The sequence below is a fragment of the Sciurus carolinensis genome, chromosome 11 (genome assembly GCF_902686445.1).
Source record: "Sciurus carolinensis chromosome 11, mSciCar1.2, whole genome shotgun sequence".
Lineage (NCBI taxonomy): Eukaryota > Metazoa > Chordata > Mammalia > Rodentia > Sciuridae > Sciurus > Sciurus carolinensis.
The window spans coordinates 53,610,680-53,630,120 of record NC_062223.1 but is presented as its reverse complement, the minus strand read 5'-3'; the positions used below and the strand labels follow the sequence as shown (position 1 = coordinate 53,630,120).

Sequence of the window (19,441 nt, the reverse complement as noted above, 5' to 3'; positions counted from 1 at the left end):
GTCAAATCGCTCAGTACACTGTGTGTGTGTGTTTGCATGTGTGTACAAGCACATGTGTATCATGGTTTGTAAGGCATAATATGTTATTTTTCATTTTTGAAGTTTTACTTTGTCCTGTGTAAGATTTTACTCTTTCTTTGTTACTGTTGAAGGAGGAAGTTAAAGCAGCTGTCAGTCTTACAACATTATTTGGCAAGTGCCAGACTAAACCAAAGAGCCAGCATGCAATGAATATCTATTTCATCTTATTTTCTGTGATTGTAGCTTGTGGAATCCTCTTTTTCAATCACATGTCTATTCAGCAATAGGCATTTTATATATTATACATTCCCTTTTTCTTTACACTTTACCCATGGCTTTTGGGGTTGTATATTTTCAGTAAATGAGGAAAAAAAGAACATTAAATTTATGACTGGGTGTTCATGATTTTTACTCTTTAAAGTGAACATAAACTTTCACTTTGTGCTCTATTGATCTTCATTTTTATTGTACTGAAGCCATAATGGGTGACATTTCTACCATGTTTCACTCTACTAGTGGCAATTGGTCTCACATTTAAAGCATAGAAACTTCAAATAAGACGTGTAAACTTCTATCACTTTGATGGAGTTTATTATTTAATCAGGTGTTTAATTAAATGATAACAAATATCTATTATGTTTCAGAAATTGTTGTAAGATCTGAGAATGTAGTGAAGGACAAAGGATACAAATTCCTATTCTTGTGAACCTTATAATTCACTGACAGTGCAGAGTGTCTCCTGAGCACCCTGAGAGCTTGTCTTGCTCAACTCCCAAGGATGCTTTTCATACCGACTGCAGCATGGATAGTGCTGACTGGAGCTACACAATGCGGCAGCTTTAGTTAAAGTGCAGGTCCACAATTAAGGAAGAAAGTAACAACCTGCTTGGTTCATTTAGTCCACAAATATGAGCATTTACTATGTACTACTCTCAGTTCTAGTTATTCTGAATACCTTGATGCATAAAATGGACAAAGATTCCAACTTCATAAATTATGTAATACATTTGGAAGACACAGACAATAGAAGTAATATAAAGCTAAAATATAATATATTACAAGTTGCTTCACTAAACACAACAGAATGTGAGAGAAAGAAATTCTAGGGAAACATAAATTATAGGAATGAGTCTTGTGTTACTGGATACAGTTCAACCTTTTAAAAAAGTCAGTGATACTGTTTATTAATTCCTTTCTGGAAATTATAATTCAACAAGATCTTTTTGACTTCAAACATCTGTAAACGTTATTTTTAAAACAAGTGTTTGGCCTGGCATGGTGGTGCATGTCTGTAATCAGCGACTTGGGAGACTGAGCAGGAGTATCACAAATTCAAAGCCAGTTTCAGCAGCTTAGGGAGGCCCTGTCCCAAAATAAAAAGTGAAAAGGGCTAGGGAGGTGGCCAGTAGTAAAGTGACACTGGGTTCAATTTCTGGTACCAAAAATAAATAAATAAATAAATAAAACAAGTATTTGGTGAATATCTTCAATCTCCATGCGTGTTTCTAGGAATTCTTAGAGAGCTGAAAGGGAAGAGATAATTTGAACTTGGAGACCTATAGTTGCACAGGGAGATAAGACTCTTGGATTTATAGTAAAAAAACATGTAAGGACCATGCAGACTATATAGTTATAAAATATATCAGGTGAGTTGTGATTAAGATATTAAGCTCAGACTGGAACATTGGGCAAAATTCCATGGATGAGTTTTCCTAGTAATATATATACAAAATGTATGAGATTTTAGTAAGTGTACATGGAATTCTGTAGTTTTAAATCTGTAAGTACATGGCTAAAAAGAATAATAACATTCATTGAAATACAACAAAACCACCAAATTCCAAAAACACAATGTGTGCTTTGTTTGCAACACTTCCACCTAACCCTATTAGATTTATTCTCTTCATTCTTGAAAGTAAATAACAGCCACTTCTATCTGTGCAATGCTAATCATGCATACTCCTAGGCATGTTGAAAACACTCATCAAATGTTGTTTTAAAATGTCATTTAAAGAGTTTCGAAATTATGAAAAGTTTAATAAACATTCTTTTAAGAAAGGAGTCAAACAAACCTATATCCACCTCACTTTTTTAAAAAGACTAAAATTTTGCTTAAAACTATATTCAGAACCACCTTAAAATGGACTGCCTTAACATCCAAATTTCTCTCATGCTACTTTTTTTCTAAAACATTTCTGTTATCCTCGAGTTTAAACAATGCCACACTATTTACTTGGCTGTCCTTTCTAGAAACACATGCATCATACTCAATTTTGTGTTTCCTATTACCATTATCCATAACACCCAGGAACTTCTCTAGTTTGATTTCATATCCTGTCTATTCATCCAGTAAATTTCATGCACTCTCTATTGCTAGGTTCTTATCTGGGAGCTGGAAATCAAGAGAAAATAACACAAGCAAAGCTTCCATGCTCCAATACCAGGGACACTGACTTAATTTTGGCCCTGGTCTTATCTTTCTTAGTACTAACATGTTTATCTAAGACAACTTTCTCTCTCTCTCTTTCTGTTCTTTCTTTAATCTATCCTGTTGGTGTCAGACTGATGGTGATCTATATAAAATATGTGTATAAAATATTAGGAGCCACATAATGTTTTTATCAGGATCATTTTGGGGAGTGGGTATGCAAAGCACTCAACTCAAAATGAAAATTTTGGGTTCATTTCTTCATCTTGGTATGGTGAGTTCAGTCATTATTCAGTCTCTCCCTAGTTTGAGGTTCTATTCACAGATTTCTTCAGCAAATGCTCACTGGACACACCTGACCCACTGCTACCTGCCCTTCAACCAGTCTCAGTTGCTACTTTTTCCTGGGTATCCTGGCTGACTGTCATAATCCACCTGCATACTCTTGGATGCAAAATTACGAGTTATCTTTTCTATTTAAACTATATTAACAATAAATGGGGGATAGGTTGCAGGGGGAAGCAGAATGGTTGGGTTGAGGTCTGTAGCTGCATGTAAGCCAAATCAATTATATTCTAAAACTCCTAAAAAACTGGTATAGGTCATCATTGATTAATTTCTAATTTTGCTATACGAGTCTTTTTGTAAGATTCTCCCAGTGCACTTCATTATATTTCTTACCACCACACAGTTGTACAACCTTCATTTAAATAGGACTAAATATCCATCATTCCCTAAATTTCCATCAGGTTTTCCAGCCTCCACATCTTTGCTAGGATTTTGGTCTCTGACCGAAATGCCTCTCCACCTTTCTCTCCTGATGAACTATTGATGTTCCTAAAGAAAATCTTCTTTGCTTTATGGAACTTTTTGAAGATACTCCTTGTCTTTCCAAAGAAATGTTCATCTTTTCTAAGTTTCACCTCATGCTGTTTCTGTCCTTAATTATTTCCAATGGACTTCTGCTTGTATCCCTTCCTGCCTCTTCATCATCAGTTGCCATTTAGCCATGTAATTTGAAGAGTTTGCCGTATTCATTCCTATATTTCTAGGGTCTACCATAATGTCTGAACATATTAGATTTCAATAATGGGGTGAGGGGTTAGAAACATTAGGGGAAAAGAAGAGATAAGAATTTGCCTTCATTTCCTGAAACCAAAATAAGGGGACTCACCTTCAGATATTTTCTGAACATAGATTGGATTGAATTGCTGTGGAAACAAAATGCTCAGTTATATAGCCTATTACAATCTTGCTAACAATAAATTTTATTCATGGCTCCCTGGGCACGTATCTATTATTTCCTAGTGATTAAGTACAACACGATTTACTGGTGTGTGACAGGATGCCAAGGGTGAAGATAGGACCTGTATTTAAATGGCTTCACAACAAATAGAAACAAGATTCCTCTGAAGGCCTTTAATACTGGCATCAGAAGGCAGATTGCTATTTGAACAGGTAGGCAGTCATGATTCATCTACTCACTGACCCAAAAAAGCTATTAAAAAAGAACCAAAGGCAAACAAATATCACGAGTTCCCTCATAAACTCTGTTTATGCAGTAAAAGAAAGTCTGTGCTAAGTTTTTCTCTGCTTGGCCATAGAGAGTAGGTGATTCCTGCAATACCTAGCATAGGCAGTGGACAGTAAGCTTTCCAAGTGCTGTCAACTTACAGAAGGTCATCATGTATCCTTTTAAATACATTTCATATCATGTACAAAATGTCAGTGTTCTATGTTCTATTTTAGATAGGAACTCAGACCTGAAGCAGTAACCAAATGTCACACGGCAAATGCCATGGTAAGGAGTCTCTGACTCCCAGATCATTCTGTATGTTAAACCAGAATTTATGTCATTTCTCTTTCTGAAAAGGATAGATAACAGCTTTTAATAAAATGTACATGAACAACATATAATAAATATTGTGACGTAGGACAGGGTATTGCCTATCCAATGTTTTCTTGGCTCAGTTTATCCCAATGTACATTTATGTTGGGCATTCAGGCTTCTTTCGAAAGTTTGAGAAGTCATCTTTAACATGTTCCATAGGAACTTAGACAAACAGAGGAAATGCAAGATGTTAGTTAATACCTGGGGCACCTATCTTACCCTTCCTTACGTTTGTTGAATTTTGCCTGTAGTGTCATAGTAGCTAGCTCATGAGTTCAGTATTAATCAAAGAAAAGTATTCTCATTGTTCCTAAAAGGGATGTGTGAGTTTGTGTGTCTGTGTTTATAAGTTTTATGTTATTTTAGACCAAAAGCAAGATCATTTGAATACAATTAAAATACTACACATACAATGAATGGAAAGGGAGAATATAGGGCCTCAGTTTCTTGAGTGATATTATAATGATCCAGTTAGTTAGGGACCAGGCCCTTTACTTCCAAGAGTGAAAGTTCTGTGAGTGTAAATTCAGCAAACACTGCACATAGAAGCAGAGTTTGGCATTCCTTGACTTCACCTGTCTCTTTGATCAGGAATGCTAGTGTGATCTTTATTTTATGTTCATCATCCACTTACTCTTGGGAAATGTATGCTTCTTTCTTTTCATCCCCCTTCTAGTTACTATTCTCAGTCTGAAAGAAAAAAAATATTTGAGTACATCCATAATTTTTTGTCAATATGTTGTATGTCTTGTAAGTTTTAGGTTATTCCTTTTCAAATATATGTGAGAGTTACCAACATTTTATAGAGCACTTTTCATTCATCTTTTGTATTTTCCTTTTTGCCTATACTCTGAGTACCATACTGTCCCTCTTTATTAGTTGTCAATTCTCTTCATTTCTCCCTACTAAATTTTCTGTCCTCTGTTTTCACCTTGCACATATTCTCTCCAAGTGAAATGTCTTATTTATTTCAGACTATGATTTAAAGGTTTTAAGATTTAAATGAAAATAAACATGTCCTCTTGTAGAATTCATCTTCCTCACCATTAATAATTGGTGGCTTTCCAAGTAAAAGAATGCAATTTTAAACAATAAAGAGATTGTTAGTAAAAAATAATTACAGTTATAAGTCTGTTCCTTAGCAACCTTTGAAAAAATATATTTAGTACAGGTTTGAGAACATAATGAATTTAATTGTTTGTTATGGACTGAATTGTATCCCCTCCATAATTTATTTGTAGAAGTCTTAGCCACCAATGTGGCGCTATTTGAAATGGGACATTAAAGAGATTGTTAGGTTTTGATGAGGTCATAGTGGTGGACATCTCATGATGGGTCAAGCTCCCCAATAAGAAAGTGAGACACTAGAATGATCTCTTTCTGTGTGTGTGTGTATGTGTGTGTGTGTGCATGTTCAAGTACAGAGGAAAGGCCATGTAAAGGCACAATGAGAAGGCATCTATCTTTAGTGCTAGTAGAAATTTCTTATCAGACACTGGCTATACATAAGATTCATTAATGGCAGGATGGATGATCATGAATATAACTGCTCAGCTTCACTTGCTATTCACTGAGAATTTGAGCAAAGCATTTAATTTTTCTCAGTCTTATTGTTATTTGTCATTAAAGGTAGATAATAACCTATATTCACTGTAGGGTATATAACTCAGTGACTGTGGCAATACCTGCATATCAATGAGTTTTTATTTCTCATTTTGGTATAGAAATGGCTTCTCAGGTTTTCTCTTTTCTTCACTTGTCATTCACTTGGCACATCAACAAGAAAGATGTGGGACCAAAGATCATGTTTTAGTATTAACATGTTCCATAGGGGTAATCACTGAAAGTAAGTGAAGAGTATTCTAGAGATGAGGTTTAAAACATAGATTATCAGAATGTATTCTTTGGAAAACTGACTTAAATTTGTAGCTCATATATGAAAAGAATTGATAGAAAGAAATATTTACAAATTTCAAAACAATCTGACACTTAATATTTCCAAATTTAAGCTTTAATACATTTACAATCAATGGTAAAATCAATTCTATTTCAATAAACCTGTGAGAAAAGGCTGGATTATTTTTCTATAAGATATAGGAGAAAACAGTATTTTATAAATTTTGTCACTAAGGAAGTAATCAAAAACACAATTGAATAATGTACATAAATATATTATAGAGGTATGTGAGGCATTGAAGCATTAAATTTTTTTGTATTATGTGATATTTGTGGTTTGATGAATATATTTCTCCAATGTATGTTTATGACACCTTTGTCTAATATGAGATAACTGTATTTATGTGGGTTTGTCTCTGTGTGATATATTTTGTTCCATTGGTCTTCATTTATGTTTTGGTACCAATATGCTGTTTTTATTACTATAGCTCTCTAGTATAATTTAAGGTCTGGTATTTTGATGCTTCCTGCTTCATTTTTCTCACTAAGGATTGCTCTGGCTATTCTGGGCCTCTTATTTTTCCAAATTAGAGAAATGTAAGATAAAAGAAAACTGAGATTTCATTTCATTCCAGTCAGAATGGCAACAATAAAGAATACAAGTAACAATAAATGTTGGTGAGGATGTGGGGAAAAGGGTATATTCATACATTGTTGGTAGGACTGCAAATTGGTTCAACCACTCTGAAAACATTATGGAGATTCCTCAGAAAATTTTGAATGGAACCATCATTCAACCCTGTTATCCCACTCCTCAGGATATAGCCAAAGGACTTAAAAACAGCACACTACAGTGATCAATGTTCATAGTAGCTCAATTCACAATAGCTAAGCTATGGTACCTACCTAGGTACCCTTTAACAGATGAATGGAGAAAGAAAATGGTGTGTATATACACAATGGAATATTAATTATATATGAAAAATACTGACTTATGATATTCGCTGGAAAACGTATGGATCTGGAGACTATTATGCTAAGTGAAATAAGCCATCCCCCAAAAACAAAGAGTGAATGCTCTCTCTGATATTTGGATGCTAACACAAAACAAAAGGGGTGGAAAATAGAAGTTCAGTAGCTTAGACAAAGGGGAATGAAGGGAGAGGGAATATGATAGGTAAGACAGTGAAATTAATCTGATTTACTTTCCTATGTATGTTGATAAATAAATCACAGTAAATTTCCACATCACGTGCAATCACAAGACTTGGACCCTAATTAGAATAAGATGTACTCCAGGTCTGTATAAATATGTCAAAATATATTCAACTGTCATGTATAATTAAAAAGAACAAATAAAAAATTAAAGTAAATACATTGCTATTTTCATTTGCCATTTGTTGTTACTTTTCATTCCTCCACTTTTCTCCCCATCTTGCTCATCAAGGACATACACAACTTGATCAGGTGTGTAATTCTGGTTATTCTTCCATGGCTCTATATGATTATGTGTTCTGATCATCATCACTGTTTTATAGCAGTCTTTTGAAGATATGAATCTTTGCCCTGTGTGTAAGCTCGAAGGGCAGATGGCCAAACAGAAGTTGGACAAAAGCCGCTGAAGCAAGCTTTATGGGAATGTGGCTCTGGAACAAAATTCCCAGCTCTCAGGGGTACAGGTCAGGGTGGAGATCTGGAGAAAATCGCAGTGGCCCCAGGTAGCCGGGGCCTTTACAGTCTGGAATTGATGGGGGGAGGCTTGAGGATTTAGTGTCCTGCTGGGGTTGGCTGGCGACTCTGTTGATTGATAGTCCGTTGCAAGCCACTAAGGTTTATCTGCCAGGGTCTGATTGGTTGTTCTTTGGGGTCCCCCGGCTGCCTGATGCCCTGCTCTCCGCACTTGCAGTGGGTAACTAGTTGTCCTCCCTCCCATGCAACTGCTTAAATCCAACCTAACACCGTGGATTTATGTAGTCAGAGCCCTTAGCGTAAGTGACATGCTCAACAGATTGTTGAAAAGTCAACTGAATTTGGCAAGGCTGGCAGTAACATTCAAGATGGGCACTTGTGCAGAGGGGTCAGGTGGGAGGCAGATAGGAAGGGCTTAAGGAGTGAGAGGACTTGAGCAAGTGAAGCAAGAAATTATACTCACAGGTTCTGCAGAGAGTGGTGATGTAATTTTGAAGTGAAAGGTTTCCATGACCACTGCTGTGGTAATTGGCAATAATCCTGCATATTGCTGGTATTTTAAGTGAAATTACTGCCTTGAATAATACTCCTACTGTTTTCTAAAGGTCGAGCTATTTCATGATGTAGAGCTATTAGTCTGAAGATAAAAATTTAGATATTTAAATAGGACTGTATTTTTACTTTTTATCTTCTTTGTCTTAAATATTCCACCACTCTAACTTTTGAATGAGTTTTTAAGAATCTGAAAGAAAACTACAGTACATCACAAAATGTTCATTCTCATAAGGATACATAGTATTCAACTATCACATAATGTCACCTTGTCATGTTATGGCTCTCCTTCAGAACTACTGCATGGAATAAGAAATTATATTATCTACCTATCACTTACAGGTGCATATAATTTCTATCATTAAAACTATATCTCCATGTTTATGTGTGTGATGTTTCATTACCCCAGAAAATCTATCTGGATATCTGCTATATTGTTAGGATATGTTCGGGATAGAATAATTTAAAACAAAAGGAATGTGGATATACTTTTTGGGCAGGGGGACCAGAGGGAATGCCTTAAGATGATTACACATTTTCACTAATTTTTCAGCTGATAGATTTTATTTTATTCTGGTGGAATAACTAAGATATATATGTGTGTGTGTGTGTGTGTGTGTGTGTGTGTATCAATATATGCATTGACATACACCTGTAATCCCAGCAACACAGTGAGCTGAGGCAAGAGGATTTCAAGTTCAAGGCTCATCTGGGCTGCTCAACAAGATACTGCCTCAAAATAAAAAATAAAAAATGGCTGGAGATGTAGTTCAGTTTTAAAGTAGCTGGGGGTTCAACTGCCATATCAAAAAAGTTTTTTTAAGAAGGCATATATATTCATGTACATGAAAAAATTACATCCTGAACACAAAATAAACTTTAATATTTCTCAGCAAAATGTATTTTAAAGACATATATTCAGGATAATCTGGAATTGGGATGGGGGTGTGCATTATCAAAGGAAAAGAGATGGAGTAAGTTTTGACTACTTAGTTTTTTTGAAGGTAAAACTAAGATCAAACAGCAGAGTTGTGTGATTATAGATTAGAAGTGATATTTTTCACTAAGTGAAAAATGTAATAAGAGACTGCTTAGTAGCAGTTTGCCATAACCATATGAAAGAAATATGTTTCAAACATGATTTAATCCCTAATGTGTTTGGAAGTCATTTGCTTGGTTTTACGCTATGAAATTTGTCACTAATCTAAAACTCTGATCTAGAAAAAAATTCAACTCATAATCTGATCTAGTGGTAAATTCTTATTGTTTTTGTTTTGTTTTTTGGAAACAAGTTCACATTGTGTTGTCCAAGCTGCTCTTAAAGTCCTTCACTCAACTTGTCCTTCTGCCTCAGACTCTTAAGTAGGTGGGACTGCATGTGTGTGCCACTATGAGTGGCTTAGTTCTTCTTCAAACCTGTTATTGTACTCACATGTGAAGTAGCATTTCTTGTTCTTTTGTTTTTTTTTTCCCCTTAAAAATCAAATATCAAAAAATGTCAATCAAGTCTATATAATTGTACATTGATGAAGGATTAAAGGAGGGAAATTAATATATTAATGTATAGAAGTACAACTAATTGCTCAATCACTAATTCCCTTATCAAATTTCTTCTCCCTGCTCTCTTTTATACAGAGCATTACTCAAGAAAGATTAAGAATAACTGGCTTCTACCCCACTGTCTAGAAGGAAGACCAGGGCTAATTCTCCTCACCACTGCCCTAACTCCAGTAGAAATTCACCAGCATGGGGACAAGAATTCTAAAAACTTCCCCTTATGCCAAAGAAATGGTGGGCTTTCTTTATGATCATGTTGTCATATTCAATACAAAATAATGTTTTTACATTTGTTGAAAGAATTGTGGCATGTCTTCCCACTCTCCTGGAAAGTGATGAAAAATGAAGTAGAATCTTGAACACCTCACTTGTTAATTCATGTTTTTCTATTATCCAAATATTCATAAAGGCATTTTTCCCACTTATCCTGTAAACTCTAGTAACTTGAATGCAAATATTATAAGTGATTCTATATGTTTCAAAGGTCTTCCTTGGTTTCCAGTTGTCTACTAGATTAAGTGCAAACCATTCACCAAAGAAGCCACATGAAAATCATGCACAGAAACTCATTCATTTAGAAAGAGTGAGAAAAGGAGAAATAGAAATTAGTTAAGGAGAAGATTCTATCCTATAAGTATCAAAAACACTTATTCCCATGTCCTCAATTCCTTCTGACTGTTAGAGTTGCTCACTATTTTATTTTTTAATCTTAAGTTCATTCTCAAGTTTTGTCTTCTCTTAAATAATGTGAAACTAAACAAGGTTTCTAGTATATATGGACATTTTGAAGGAGTGTGTATTTTCCATTAATTTTTAAACTTTGATAAAGTTTTGAGTATTGAATTGTGTTTGACTTCTTAAATACCTGTCTCTTTTATATTCCAAGTTTGTGAGATTTTAAAAGGCTATGTCGAGAGTTTGAATCAATAGCAGAAATATAATATCATACGCCACAAAGATAAATCAAATTTAGTTTTAGCAATCCACGTTTTTAAGAGCCCCTGATTCTCTTCTTCCTATAGAGACGTTACCTACACACCTGTAACTTGACTCCATTCTCTGCTTTCCTCGAAGCCTGCCCTTTTCGAACTCAAATCTATATCCATTTCTACCAAAGCATGTTAACCATCTCTCTGTGCTGCTTTGAAATGCTATCTAAGAAAATATTAACTAGCAATTTCATCTGCTTAAATCATTGAAAGTTATAGTACAGAAAATTAAAACTCAGTCAAGGACACTGTTCACATATTTTCAAATACATTTCAGTCAATTAGAAAGACGTATGACAGTCTCATAAATTCTACTTAACTATAAATATCAATATGTCATTCTACATAGATCCTAAATATATCTCCTGTCATTCCTCTATCAATCTGTGATTACAGAAAGCAGCAGACCTAATATTGACATTTGGGAACTTCCTTTTAAATAGGATCTACAATTATAAAGGAGGAAATGTGCCAAAGTCAGAGAGACAGAAGAAGGTGGTAAAAAGTTAGAGAAGATATCTATTTTTTACTTATACCTATTAAGGGCAAATTAATTACAGTGACAATTAAATGGATTGTGATGATGGCAGGTGCTGGGCAATTAAACCACAAACTCAAATGACTTGTAAATGGAACATGACAGGTGTTTTGCAGAGAGGCATGGAGGAAAGCTTCAAAAAATTCTGCTCTATTATAATCCTAAGCTATTAAGTTTTCTTATAAAGAATGATTCTAGGATAGGTCCTTAAGGTATCTGTATCACTTATATTCTAGATCATGGTTAAAATGTTAGTCTTCTTTTCAGGGAAACACCCCTGAATTGTTTTTCACTTTCATTATATATTTAACATTATTTCTCAATAATACATTTTAATAAATCTTTTGACCTTGATTTTATACCTATCTTATTTGCATGAGTAAAGTCAACCTTCAACAATGAAACAGTGGTAAGCTTGAGAGGTGCCAAAAGAGAAGCAGCAAGAGTTAAGAAATCATACTCCTTCCCCACTTCCACACTATGTACCTTAAGCAAGTCAAGTTTTGAATTTGCTTTTTTTTTTTTTTTTTTTTTGGTCTTATTAAATTTTTCCTTCCCTCTGTGATTGTCTGCAACACAGACTTCTTGTTCTTCATCTCGGAGAAGAAAAGCCCAACCCACCCACAGCTGTTGACCATGATGAAATCTATTGACTAACATCAGGGCCATATAAATAAATCCATCATTTCTCACATGTTTTCTTTACACTAACCAGTCCTGAGTCCATGGGGAAGTCTACAGGACAAAACCCATAGGCCTTCTTAAGGCATGGTGAGTAGGCCCTCTCTCCCATGTATTCCCCAATACGCTGATAGAGGTCTACTGTCTCCACACTTCTGGTTGCACTCCAGGCTCTCTGGGATCTGTGAGCAATTTATTTCCTCTGCTTCTTTCATTTCAATTTCACCTCCTCATTGTCTCCAATGAAGCCAACTTACTCCCTGATCAGGATCCTCCTAGATAGTGGCTAATGGCCACTCATGACAGAGACATCAAGACCAAATTAGAAAGAAACCATGTCAAGCAAAATTACAATAGCCAAACTGTCCATGATAATTTTCACAAATGATCATTGAATGTTGAAGCTCCATCAAGTGTGATCTTAGGTAGTGGGAATATAATGGTGAAAAACACAAAGAAAAATATTCACCCTCAGAAAGAGCCCATTTTATTGGATAAGACAGAGGATAAAATGTATGAATGAATGCAAACAAGGATATGCACTATGAAGAAATTAGAGCAGGGCAATGAACCCAGTGTCCTTTCACTTAAGGAGATGAGGAAAGGCCTCTTTGAACAAGTGACACCTGAGCAGTTTGTTAACACAGTTAAGTGGAATGATGTATTAGTTTGTTTTCTGTTATTAGAATGAATTGTGCGTGTCTGGGCACATTATAAAGAAGTTTATTTACCTCACAACTCTTAAAGTTCAAAGACTGGTTCCAGGATTAGCTCAGCTCCCGTAAAGAACCCACGGCATGGCAAATTCTGCATGGCCTCACAACGGCAGGAATGCACGTAAGAGGGAGGCCTCACATGGTGAGACAGGAACCCAGGATGCAGGGAGAGGTCAGTCTTACTCTTTTATCCAACCTCTGAAACATTCTGTAAAAGCCTTGTGTTGAAGGCTTGGTTGATAGCCTGTGGTGCCATCCCTTAGGGGATTGGGTCTTTTGGAATAAATAGGATGTAGTGAGCATGCCCTTGAAAGTGATGTTGGAACCCCAGCACCCACACACCTCTCTTCTCCTTCCTTCCTGGCTGCCATGAGGTGAGCAGCTTTGCTTCCACACTTATTTCCTACCATGATGTTCTGCCCTGTCACAGGAACAACACAACTGTCCATACACTGAAATCTCTGAAACTGTGAGTCAAAAAATATATTTACTCATTTTAAGTTTATTATCTCAAGTATTTTTTAAACTGACAGAAAGCTAATGTTAGCTCGGGACATAAGCAGCTATGTGAGAGAGAGCAGAACGGCTGAGGCAGCAGCAGCGCCGTCAAAGAGCAACCAATCAAACACGGACAGGTACGCGTCAGACCCTTACATCGGCCTATCACTCAGCAGGACACCCCACTGCCCCCAGCCTATTCTGACCTATAAAGACCCTGTGCAACCAGGGCTTGTGTGATTTTCTCCCGCTCTCCACCCTGATTCCTGGGGGGCTGGGAATTTTACCTGAGAGCCAAATTCCAATAAAGCTTGCTTCCGCCATTTCTGTCTGCTTTTGTTTGCCCACCAACCCTTGTCCTCGAGCTTACAGCTAAGTAACATATTTTGTAAGACCTAGCCAGGGTCCAGGAGAATTACATCAACTCCTTCCAAGGGCAGTTCCCTCAATGACCTAGTTACTTCCTGCTAGACCCCACGTCCTGAAGGGTCCATACCACCTCCCTGCACTGAGTTTCCAAACATATGCCCTGGGGGGCATACTCAACGGTACCAAAATGATAACAAATGTAGTTGTTAGGTTGGAATTTGGGCAACTGTAGGAGGGAGAGTGGAGCAACTGAGACAAAGGGCAGCGCGCCAAATGGTGATCAATCAAATGGACAAGAAAACTCCACTGACTCTTAACTCCACCTGTTGACTCTTAATTCTACTGACCCTTAACTCCACCTGTTGACCTTTAACTCTACTGACCCTTAATTCCACCTGCTGACCCTTAACTCCACCTGTCACTCAGCAGGACCCCCGCCCATTCCGGCCTATAAAGACCCTGGGCAGCCAGGGCCACATGCGATTTTCTCTGGCTCCCTACCTGACCTGTACCGTGGGGTGCTGGGAATTTTGCCCAAGAGCCAAATTCCAATAAAGCTTGCTTCTGCTGCTTTCTGTCTGATTTTATTTGGCCGCTAACCGAGCCCCCGAGCTTACATTTGGTGCTGAAACCCTGGAGGGTTTTCAGTCTTCCCGACAGGGGTTGAGGCCCACCCCCTCCCTCAGAAGAACCAGGAAATTCCATTCTGTTCTGCTCAGCTCTGCTCCATTCTGCTCCATCCGGTTTCTCTTTATCTGGCATCAAATGGGATAAGTTCCCTAAGGTTTTTCCCATTTGCTGTTCCAATTTTTACCCTCTGTTATGCAAAGGGTTCTGTCTGTGCACGCACCACAGACCCCCCCACCCATTCCATTTGGGCTCTGGTCGCTGCGGAGACATCCCAGCCTCCAGTTAGCCCCCCATATATTCCATTTCGGACCCCAAAATGTTAAAAGACATTTTGGCTTTTGGCCCATCCGCCAAGTTGAAATTGGGATGCTTTTTTTGCTTCTGCATACCTATCTGGGTAAAGTTGGATGGCTAATGGGAAATACCAGTAACTCATTGGACCCTAAAACTCCTTTGGGCTGTCTCTGCCGTAATTTAACTAAACTGGGACTTCCCCAAGACTTAAGCCGCAAGCGGCTAGTTTTTATTCCACCGTGGCTTGGCCTCAGTATATAGTAGATAATGGCTCAAAATGGCCACCAGAGGGCACTCTTAACTTTCAAATTCTCACTGACTTGAGCAACCATTGTAGTAAGGCAGAAAAATGGCAAGATCTTGTTTATTTGCAAGCTTAATGGACTTTGCGCACTCACCCCAATCTTCTTTCCTCCTGTTCTACCACCCAGGTCTTTCTCACCAGGGAGGGTCCTAAGTCTCCCCCTCATTGTTCTCCTGATTCTGCATCCACATTTTTGTCTCCACCTGAAATTCTTTCAGCTCCACCCACTTGCCTTCCTCCTCCATACTCTGGCCAAACTCCTTCCTCCCCCTCCTCTTCCTCCTCCAGCTGAAAGCCCACCCCTTCCTCCTGTGGAAGCAGTTCCTCCTATTCCTCAGAGCCCTCCCACCTCCCCTCTTCCTCCTCCTGCAGAATGTTTCTCCACCCACTCCATTCCCTCCTCCCCTGTTAGTGCTGACACGTGATCTCATCAGACCCTCTCACCACCTAACCCAAAGCTTCTTTGTCCTCTCTGGGAAGCAGCTGGTGCAGAAGGCCTTGGAGAGTTCACGTTCCATTCTCACTCCAGGAACTTTCCCAGATTGAGAAACATTTGTTTAGGGTCTTTCTCTGCTGATTCCTCTACTTATATCAAGGAATTTAAATATCTTTCCCAAACTTACAGTCTCACCTGGCATGATGTTCATGTTATTCTTTCTTCCACTCTCACTCCAGAGGAATGAGCCGTATCCAACAGGCAGCACTGGACCACGCTGACCAAGCCCATTTAATGGACATAACTTTACCCACAGGAGCAGCAGCAGTTCCAATAACCAAACTAAATTGGAACTATCAGGAAGGCTAGCAAGGCCACCGTTATTGTGCTCACATAGTCCAATATCTCATAGCAGGCATGCAAGCAGTCTCCAATAAGGTGGTAAACTTTGATAAACTGAGGGAAATTACCCAGAATCCAGATGAGAATCCAGCTCTGTTTCTTAACCACCTTACAGAGGCCCTTACTAGATATACCAAACTGGACCCTGAATCTCCCTCTGGGGCTACAGTGCTAGCAACCCCCTTCATTTCTCAATCAGCCCCTGATATAAGAAAAAAGCTCAAACGAGTTGAGGAGGGCCCTTAAACCCCTATCCGAGATCTGGTGAAAATGGTCTTTAAAGTCTATAATGCCCGAGAGGAATCAGCTGAATTGGCCAGGCAAGTTTGTTTACAGAAAAAGGTGACACTCCAATCCCAAGCCTTGGTAGCTGCCCTGCGGCCTGCAACTCCAGCAAGAGCTTCAAAGGGGGACCAGCAATCCTCTCCGCCAGGGGCTTGCTTCAAGTGCAGATGTGAAAGTCACTGGGCTTGTCAATGTCCAAACCCGTGGCCCCATCAGGCCGAGTCCTGCCTGCAAACAAGCAGGACACTGGAAGAGTGTCTGCCCTATGGCCAGTCCCTCCCTAGTGCCTTTATGCAGGGTTGTGGCCAGTCAGGCGGTCCCTTCCCTTGAGCTTTTGGGATTTGCAGAAGACTGAAGAAGCCTGGACTCAAGGACTCTCATCACCCTCGCCGAGCCCAGGGTAAAACTCCAGGTAGCAGGTAAGTCCATAACTTTCCTTGTGGACATGGGGGCTACCTATTCTGTCTTGCCTGCCCACTCTGGGCCTTTATTTCCTTCCCAGATTTCGATTATGGGAATTGATGGAAAACCCTCCTTCCCAAGCAGAACAGCTAGATTAGCCTGTGCCCTGGAGGGACATCCTTTTACACGCTTGTTCCTAGTTATTCCCTCTGGTCCAATCCCCCTCCTAGGAAGAGATGTTCTCCAACTCCTAGGATCCACCCTACAGTTTCTTCCTAGGCACACTGCTAGTGCTCACCTTCTTCTACCTCTGTTTCATACATTCTCTAGCACCCCCCACACCACCTACCCTACTGTTGCCCCCAGACCTGGCCGGCCCCCAAGTCTGGGACACTTCCAAGCCAGTCATAGTCTCCCACCACAAGTCAGTCCTTATCCCACTGAAACCTCAAGCTAAGTTTTCTTCACGTCCCCAGTTTCCAATTTCCCATACTCACAGGGAGGGACTTAAACCCATTATAGTCTGGTTGCTTACTCAGGGACTCCTTATCCTTACTGACTCCCCTGGTAACACCCCCATACATAAACCCTCAGGAACCTATCGCTTGGTCCAGGATCTCTGTTTAATTAATGAGGCAGTTATTCCCATCCACCCCGTGGTTCCTAACCCTTACACCCTTCTTTCCCACATCCCCCCTTCTGCCACCCACTTCACAGTCCTGGATCTCGAAGTCCTGGATCTTTACAGTTCCCCTTCACCCTGACTCCTATTACCTCTTTGCCTTCACATGGGAGGATCCTACATCCTTTAGGTCTCAACAGCTGACATGGACAGTTTTACCCCAAGGCTTCCAGGACAGTCCTCACCTTTTTGGGTAAGCCTTAGCTCAGGATTTAGCTACTTGTGACTTGGGAGATAGCACACTCCTACAATATGTGGATGACCTCCTCCTATGCAGCCCATCCCTCAAGGCCTCCCAGACTCACACTGCCCAACTCCTTAACTTCCTGGGGTCTTGAGGATATCAAGTCTCTCTAGCCAAAGCCCAACTCATCACCCCTTCAGTCTCATATTTGGGCATATTCCTCACTCCTACCTCTAAGAGTCTCATAACAGATAGAATCCAAGCCCTGCGTGACTTACAGTTGCCAGAAACGGCAGATTACATTCTCTCTTTCCTGGGTTTGGCTGTTTTTTTTCAGACACTGGGTCACTAATTTTGCACTTCTTGCCAAACCCCTATATCAGGCAGCAAAGAAGACTCCACATGGGCCCCATACCTCCCCCAAGATAGCTAACTCTTTTTACAAGCTCAGGGATGCTTTCAAGTCTTCCCCTGCTTTCTCTCTCTCCAACCGTAACTGTCCTTTCCACCTCTTCATGGATGAAAAACAGGGTGTTGACACTGGCCTCCTTGCACAGCCAACTGGACCTTCTTACAGACTGGTGGCATATCTCTCCAAGCAGCTTGATTCCACAGTTTGTGGGTGGCTACCATGTCTACGAGCACTGGTGGTAGCAGCTGAATTAACTAAGGAAGCTCTAAAACTCACCCTACTCTAACCAGTAACTGTGTTTTCAACTCATCGACTGTGGGACTTCTTAAGCCATAAATCCCTTCCACTCCTGAGCCCATCATGGATTGAAGAATTTCATCTCCTTTTTATAGAAAACCCCACCATTACTTTCTGTTCTTCTCCTTTCAACCCTGCTACACTTCTCCCATTGTTCCCTCCTCCCTCAACCATCAGTCATTCTTGTCCACAGGTACTGGAAGTCCTACGTTCACCTCATGAAGACCTCTTTGATTACCCACTCCCCTCACCTGATCTAAACATTTTTGTAGTTGGCAGTTCTGTGCTGGGTACAGAAGGACACTGTAGAGCCACTTACGCAGTTGTCACCAACACCTCAGTTCTAGAAGCCAATTGCCTTCCAGAAGGGACCACTTCCCAAAAGGCCGAACTCTTTGCTCTGATCAGGGCTCTAATTTTATCCAAAGGTAAACAGGTCAACATCTACACAGATTCCAAATATACCTTCTTGATTGCACACTCACATTTGGCTATTTGGAAGGAGCTTGGATTTCTCACCACAAAGGGGTCACCAGTGGTCAACGACTCCTTAATTTCTAAACTCTTGGAGGCACTTGAGCTGCCCAGACAAGTTGCCATCATACACTGCAGAGGACATCAAAGATCTTCAGACCCTATAACCATGGGTAATAACAAGGTGGACTCTGTAGCACGGGAATTAGCAACAAAATCCTCAACAGTTCCCATTTTATTTCTCTTCACTACAATTAAACCTAAATATTTTCCACAGGAACAGGAGGATCTAATGACCCGGGGCAGTCATTTCCGGAATGATGGCTGGATTTTCCTGGGCGACCAGATTGCCCTTCCCAAGCAACAAGCTTACAGCTTATTGGTGGACATTCATAACTCTCTTCATATTGGCCCCAAGTCTCTTCTGTGGTTTCTCCAGCCCCTTTTTTACCATCCAGGAATGAGAGCCATTCTGGAGCAGATCCACTCCACTTGCTCCACAGTACCCTCACAAGGAGGCATCAAACCCAAACTCCCAACACATCAGTTGAGAGGTCATCAGCCAGCAAGGACTGGCAAATTGACTTCACCCACATGCTCAGACACAAAAAGCTCCATTATTTACTTACCCTGGTTGATACTTTTTCAGGCTGGATAGAAGCCTTCCTCACGCTCAAGGAAACTGCAGACATCGTTGCCTCCATCCTCATTGAGCAGATTATTCCCAGATTTGGACTTCCTGCATCCCTCCACTCAGACAATGGTCCAGCCTTCACCTCTTGGGTTGTTCAACTAGTTTCCAAAAGCCTCAACA

General features: G+C 39.5%; 1 pseudogene; it reads right to left on the bottom strand.

Annotated features, from left to right (window-relative positions):
• LOC124959464 (myotubularin-related protein 13-like) overlaps positions 1 to 18,753 on the bottom strand; it is a 59,241-nt pseudogene extending 40,488 nt beyond the window's left edge.
• Between the last annotated feature and the right edge of the window lie 688 nt (positions 18,754 to 19,441).